Source organism: Mus caroli, chromosome 1 (genome assembly GCF_900094665.2).
Source record: "Mus caroli chromosome 1, CAROLI_EIJ_v1.1, whole genome shotgun sequence".
Lineage (NCBI taxonomy): Eukaryota > Metazoa > Chordata > Mammalia > Rodentia > Muridae > Mus > Mus caroli.
In genome coordinates this window covers 156,478,160-156,486,126 of record NC_034570.1, presented here as the reverse complement: position 1 = coordinate 156,486,126, position 7,967 = coordinate 156,478,160, and positions in this window count along the sequence as shown.

The window sequence follows — 7,967 nt, the reverse complement described above, 5'->3', positions numbered from 1 at the left end:
TCTGTCTCTGTCTCTCTCTGCCTCTCTCTGTCTCTCTCTGCCTCTCTCTGTCTCTGTCTCTCTCTGCCTCTCTCTGTCTCTGTCTCTCTCTGCCTGTCTCTGTCTCTGTCTCTCTCTGCCTCTCTCTGTCTCTGTCTCTCTCTGCCTCTCTCTGTCTCTGTCTCTGAAGAAAATTTTTGTAACGCTATTTAGTAAAGCTATCTGTAGCATATTACTGGAAGATAGTTGCTGTTGACTTTTTTCTATGTTTATAAAATTTCAATGACCTTATGGTAGTCCATCTTCAGGCTGAAACTGGTTTGTTTGTTTTTTAACCAATGTCTATTATTGAACAATTAATTTTCTTTTTTGCATTGTGCTTGTTACAAACAACACTGAGATGAATCACCAACTTATAAACACCTGATTGTCAGCATCCCTGGCAGGAGAGTGTGGCTACAACATACATCTGTCCAGTTATGTCTTCAGAACAAATTCTTAGAAAGTTACAATTTCAGTGCAGAGACACCTTAAAAGCACAAACACCTTCCTTTAATACAAGCCAAATTGCCGTCTAGAAAGCCTGTGCAAATTCAGTGTCAGCAACAGTACTTATTGCCCCATCCTCTCACTGTGCCTGCTGCTATAAAACACACTCGATAGAGCAACACTGAGGCCAGGAACTGCCGTGTACTGACGCTGTGCCAATGCTTCGATAACAGCTTGTGTCAGTGTTCAGTCCAGTTAGCCTAGCTGTTGTACAGGACAACCCTCTAAGCCAAACAGCAGCCATCTTTTGGAGTTCAGCTGTTCCTGACTGTAAAAGGTCATCCTAGCCAGACTTGCTGACTTCCTAGAAGGAAGGGCAAAGTGTGGGAAGCGTCATGGGAATCTCTCTCTCTCTCTCTCTCTTTCTCTCTCTCTCTCATAAAAGAAGGGGCATGCTCTATGCAGTTATAGGAGAACCATCATTCCTACTGACTAAAGACTTTCCAGTGTAGTATTTTACAAGGGACCTCACCCACACCTCTGTAAACAGCCACTCACCTATACTCTGTAAGTAAGCCCAATAAACTTACTGGCGCAATTGAATGGACTTTGATAGCATCATATCTGAGTTTATTGTTGAGTCTTTAGTGAGGAAAAATACATTGTTTTCCAAGGAAAGAATTCTCTTTTAAAAAAATAAACAAAACTTTTTATTGATTTTTTTTGTAAATTTCACATTATGGACCCCAATCCCACTCATCTCCCCCTCCCTTCATACCTGCCCCTGCTCCTTGCAACCTCCCTCCCTGAAACTCCTCTTGGATATCCTATATTCTAGAGATACCGTAGCTTTGGATCTGTAGAACCCGGCTTCCTCATGCATACTAGCAGCTCACCACTGGGATGGATGTTGGAGTGGGCCAATTTCAAGCTCTAGATCTGGGCCTGAGGTATCTGAGCTGTTCACCTGGCTAGCTCTTCCAGTCTTATGCACTCAGGGCTGGCTCACCAGCAACTCCCGCTACCAGGGCCAGCTCTACTCTGCCTGCTCTCTTGGGTGTTATAGCTGGTGAGACCCTGAAGCCAAGCTCTCCTGCCTACCATAGATGTCAAGGGACCAGTGAGGGAAGGAAGGCATCTCTTCCACACCACTGCACAGAATACAAGAAGCAGGGTTAGCTCTCCCATACTCATGTCCTTGGGACCAGCTTGCCTGTGACCTCCACATCCAGGGCCGGCTCTGCTGTGCTGCTGAGGTGAGATGCAGGACCTGCTTTCCTCAATGCTACAGCAGGTGAGGGGCAGGGCCAGTTCTGCTACTCTCATGACTCCACCTGGCCACCTGTGGCAAGGACGAAAGGGAGGGGAAGGGATCTCTCTCCCTGGGAAGAAATTTTAGTGATACCCGTTAAGGTGAGACAAACCTTCCTGCCCCAGGCCACTGTCTGCTGCTCTGGGAGAAACTTGAAACTAAGGCCCTAGTGCTTCCAAGCTCCTTTATCTAGGCATGCCCATGGTAGTTACCCTGGCCACTCAAAGTGATGTGCATGTAAAATAATGGAAATGTATTGTTTCTGTTATACTTAAAGTTCATTTGTCTTCCTAGCATTTTTATGTTTCTTTGTGACATCTTTGTCTGCTTTTGGTATTTAGAGTAACCCTAGCCTTGTAGCCTACAAATGTTCCTTCATCGTCTATTTCTTAAATAGACGTGTTTCTGAAAGGTTACATTTTTGTTTGTTTGTCTTTTTGTTGTTTTGTTTTGTTTTTAAATTTCATTTCGTCTTGTTTTGTTTTGTGACAGGGTTTTTCTGTGTAGCCCTGGCTATCCTGGAATTTACTCTGTAGACCATACTGAGCAGGAACTCAGAGAGATCTGCCTGCCTCTGCTTCCTGAGTGCTGGGATCAAAGACACGCACCACCACACCAGGCTGACAGAGAAGTGTTTTTTCTTCTTTAAATATTTGGTCAGATTCAACAGTGAATACCTGGGCATGGGCGTTTCCTTGTGAGACATTTGCATGACTAAATCAGCCTCTGCCTTCCATAGGCCCGTCAGGTTTGTGTCTTCTTCTGCGAGCTCATGTCTTCCCAGGTGTTTGTTCATTTGCTGTCTTATTGATTGGTATACAGACTTCACGGTGTTCCTCTTGCGATCCTTCCTCATCCCTAAGATTGGTAACAATGTCTCTTTTTCACCCTTAATGTAAATAAGGATATAATTTCAATTTCTAATGTAAATAGAAATGTAAATAATTTCTACCCCTTGTTTCTTTGATCACCCTAACTAAAGATTTGCCATGTTATTGGTCCCAAAGGACTAACCTTTTATGATCTCCTTGATTTTTTTATTATTCTGTTACATACATACCTACATACATACATACATACATACATACATACATAATTTTCTTCCTTACTTCAAATTTTGCTTTGTTATTTTGTTCTTTTTTCTGATTCTTTTTTATTAGATATTTTTCTTTATTTACATTTCAAATGTTATCCCCTTTTCTAGTTTCCCCTCCAAAAATCCCCAATCCTCTCCCCTCTCCCCCTGCTTCCCAACCCACCCACTTCTGCTTCCTGGTCCAGGCATTCTCCTATACTGGGGCATAGAGCCTTCACAGGACCAAAGGCCGCTCCTCCCATTGATGAATGACTAGGCCATCCTCTGCTACATATGCAGCTAGAGCCACGAGTCCCTCTGTGTGTTTTCTTTGGTTGGTAGTTTAGTCCCAGGGAGCTCTGGGGATACTGGTTGGTTCATATTGTTGTTCCTCCTAGGGTGCTGCAAACCCCTTCAGCTCCTTGGGTCCTTTCTTTAGCTCCTTCATTGAGGACCCTGTGCTCCGTCCAATGGATGGCTGTGAGCATCCACTTCTGTATTAGTCAGGCACTGGCAGAGCCTCTCGGGAGACAGCTATATCAGGCTCCTGTCAGCAATCTGATTCTTTTTAAAAGGCTCTTTCTTGTAACAATTTAAAACATTATTATTTAAAATGTCTGTGTGAGTGCACGCAGTGCAGTACATAGGTTGGGGCCTGAGGCTAACTCTGGGGACTCTGTACTCTCCTTCTTCCTAGGGCTCAAGACCAGGTCCTGAGGCTTGCCAGGCCTGGGCTTTACGAAGCCAGCTCCACGGCCCTTCCTCTGGCATCTTAGGGATAATAGGCCTGGCTGTCACTTTGAAGTCAGTCTTCTCCCATATGAGGCTTTGTACCTACAAATCTCTCAAGCATGGCTTCTTCCCCTGTGTTTTGAGGTGTTGGTTTTTCATTCTTTTCTCTCAAGAAAATTTTCGGATTTTTCTTATTTCCTTGCTGACCAGTGCACGGAATACTTAGAAATCAAAACCTTGCTGTGCTTTGTCATAGTCCCATATCCCTCTGTTTCTGGTTTCTAATTGAATCTCCTGGTCAGAGAGCACCGTTTGTGGGATTTTAATCCTTTTACATTTACTGCGATTCATCTTAAAGCCTAGCATGTGGTCTATCAAATGAGATGTCCCCTGAGCCATTCGGAAGAATGCGCATCCTGTTTCTCTTAGTGCGTGTTCCGTGGATGGCACTGGGTCACATAGATGTGCATTGTTCAAGTGTTCTGTTTACTCGGTGATCTTTTATTCTGTTTAGTATTGAAAGTGAGACATCTGTGATGGTCCTCTTGTTAAAATGTCTATCTTGAAGACTTACTGGAGCCAAGCATGGTGGTGCACACCTTTAGTCCAACAGGCAAGATCTCTGTGAGTTCAAGGCAAGCCTGGTCTACAGAGTGAGTTCCAGGACAGCCAGGGCTACGTAGTGAGATCCTGACTCAGCAAAAAAAAAAAAAAAAAAAGACTTATTTATCTTTTGTGTGTGGTTATTTTGCCTGTGTGTGCTCACTGCATGTAGGCTTGGTGCCCTCGGAGGCTGGAAGAAGGTGTCCTTTGGACTTCTGTCAGTTAGGTGTAATTTTGACATCAAAGTCTTCGGGATGCCAGCCACCTCAGAGGCAGGCCTGAGAAAAGGGGCAAGGCTCCTCCAGTTTTTGTCCTGTTGTTTCTGAAGGTTTGATGTCAGTGAAGGTGTGAGACAGGCTGGGCTCAGACTGGAAATCCTTCTGTCTTGGTTTCCCCAGTGTCATGACACATGCAGAGATTATAAGCACATGTCACTACACCCCAACTTCTTGTTTTTAATTATGGCAAAATGCACATAACATACAATTTATAACTCTTTTTACATAGACTGCTCAGTGTTACTAAATGCGTCTCAGAGTTGCAACCTTAACCAATCTTAATTCCCAGGTCACAGAGATAGGAATCCTCTATCACCGACTGATGTTCTATGACAACTGAACAGTAGCTCACAGGGTGGCGAGAGTGGTAGCCCAGTGGTCATGGGCCACACATGTGAGTCCACTTGTTCTATCCCAGCACTGGATAAATAAAGAAGTCTGGCCCCCATAATATCTCATATAACTAAAATTATGCAATATTTGCTTTTTCATGGGTAATTTATCTTGTTGAGCACAATATTCTCTAGGCTCATCCATGTTTTAGCAGACTCAAACTCCCCTTATTTTAAAGGGCTGAATGAATATTCCCCTGTGTGTATATAACACATTTTTACTTCATTTGTAGCCTGAAAAATGGCCTATTCTGGAGAATGTCCCATGTGCAATTGAAAATCCTGTATAAGCCACAGTTGGGCAGGGTGAACTGGAAGTGACTGTCACATCTAGTTGATTTACGATATTGTCTAGTGCCCCCGCTGACTTATTTATCTTCTCTCTGGTCATCAGTTTTGCACGATATATTTTGGTAGTCTGCTCTTATGCGTGAATGCTTATGATTATTATAAAAGTCTGCTGTGTTGGAGCATCTGTTGGTATTTGGTTTTTGTCTCTTCTAACCCTTTTCTTCTTAAAGTATATTTTGTTTGATATTCAAATGCCTGAGTTTTTGTTTTGCTTTTTGTTTGTTTGTCTGTTTGTTTGTGTTTGACATGGCCTCACTCTGTAGCCCTGGGTGGGATGGCTTGGAACTCATTATGTAGTCAGTTTGGCCTTCAACTCACACAGATCATCCTGCCTCTAGAGGTGACATTTTTTTTCCTCGAGACAGAGTTTCTCTGTGTAGCCCTGGCTGTCCTGGAACTCACTCTGTAGACCAGGCTGGCCTCAAACTCAGAAATCCACCTGCCTCTGCCTCCCAAGTGCTGGAATCAAAGGCATGAGCCACCACTGCCCGGCTCCAGGTGACATTTTTCACTTCTCTGTTTTGGAGGAAGAATGCACACATGCTATTCTTCACATGTAGAGGTCAGTGGACGACTCGTCATGTGGGTCCTGAGAATCAATCTTGGTTTTGCCTGCTCGGCGCTGGGACTAAAGGCACCTCTTTTCTTTACTGGTTACTGTGGCATGGACTTGTGCAGTGTTTTCTTTGCTATTTAATTCTTTTACTTTCAACTTACTTTGTTTCTGGAGCTAAAATGGCTCCTATAGACAGTGGTACGTAGATAGACCCATTCTGCTGAACCTGGTCTTTAAATGAAATGTCTCCTGGGTATTTAAATGGATTGTCGATAAGGAAGGTCTTCTGTGATTTTGCTGTTTGTATTCTAGCATTGTTGTCTCTTCTTTTGTATTCTATTGGAGTGTGTGTGTGTGTGTGTGTTTAAGAGAGAAAGAGAAAAGAGAGAGAGGTGTATGTGTGTGTAATAGAGAGAGAGAGAGACTGAGAGAAAGAGGGAGAGAGAGTTGAATGTGTGGGAAAGAGAGATACATAAAGAGACAAAGAGAGGAGAGATATGTGTGTCAGAAAAAGAGAGAGGAGGGGAGAGGCAGAGGCAGACGGACAGGGAAGAAGATAGAGGAGAGAGAGGGGGCAGACAGAGATAGAAGAGAGAGAAGGTTTTGTGTGTGTGTGTGTGTGTTAGAGAGAGAGAGAGAGAGAGAGGAGAGGAGGGTGTGTGTGTGTGTGTGTGTGTGTGTGTGTGTGGTGTAAGCATACCTGCAGGCATGTGGAGGAAGACAAAGGAGGATAGATGTATGGTATTCTATCTCTCCCCACTTTACACTCTAGACAGGGTTTCTCACAGAACCTGGAGCTAGGCTGTTGGCCCTCAAGCTCCAGAGAGCCTGTTTTCAAACTGCCCCCACCCCAACCCTGGTAGCGCTGGGGTAACAGGCACTCACATGCCCATACTTTTTTTCTTCTTTCTTTCCTTCTTTCCCTCCTTTCTTCCTTCCTTTCTTTCTTTGACATAGGAATTGGGGATCTGAGCTCAGGTCCCCCTGCTCCCAGAGCAAGCAGTCTTACCCACTGTAAAATCTCCCCAGCCCCAACTATTTTTTTGGTAGAAGTATGATTCCTCTCTCATTTATTTCTGTGTCTATTCTAACGTTATTTTCTTTCTGATTACAAGGATTGCATTTACCATCCTGCATCAGTAAGCCATTGGCCCCATAACGAAATCCTGACGCAGACTACTTAGAGAGAAAAGGGGTTTAACTAGTGCACAGCTTCAGAGATTCAAAGTCCAGCTGCAAGATGCAGGGTTAGAAAAGGTTACCGAGTGTCCCCTTATTTCCAGACCACGCACACGCAGTTCTTGCACAAGATCCAATAGTCCCAAATCCCCTTAGCTTTGTTTATCTAGGAATGTCTTAATCTCTCCCTCACTATTAAAGAGAAAAAACTGCTGGATGTTGGATTCTTTGTTTTGTCTCTTCACACCTGGGATATGTTAACCCACTGATGCTTTCTTCTAAAGTTTCTAATGAGAAATCTACTGGGAACTGACAGTGGATTTCACCACAGCGGATGCTCTTTGGTATGTCTTACAAAAGTTTGCTTCGATTGTGTCTTACCACAGTGTGACACACTGTGAATTGATGTTGCTTGTTTGTTGAGCTTAGATGTTTACATTTATGCTTTTCTTTAAGGTTGGGGGGTTTACAGTCATGATTGATTTAAATGTTCTCCTTTTTTCACTGCTTCTGGGGCTCCTGCAGTGCTTAGGTTTGACTGCCCAACATTGTCCTGAAAAAGTATAACAGAAAAGCAAAATTCTAGGCCTTTAGGCCCAGGCTTCAGAATGTGACCTCTGTGACTCAAAGTTCCAAGATATGCTAATCATAAAACAGATAGCCATATTCCTCCACCCACCCGCTTCCTGGGTTCAAGGAGTGTTCATTCAAAGAAAGTCAACCTGACCCACCCTGACCCACCCTGACCATTGTTGGAACCCGCTATGCAAATGTGCTATTGTTAGGGGCTCTTAGAAACTGTCTTGAACAAAGAATTCTCACCTGAGGAATACCAAATGGCAGAGAAACACCTGAAAAAATGTTCAACATCCTTAATCATCAGGGAAATGCAAATCAAAACAACCCTGAGATTCCACCTCACACCGGTCAGAATGGCTAAGATCAAAAATTCAGGTGACAGCAGATGCTGGCGAGGATGTGGAGAAAGAGGAACACTCCTCCATTGTTGGTGGGATTGCAA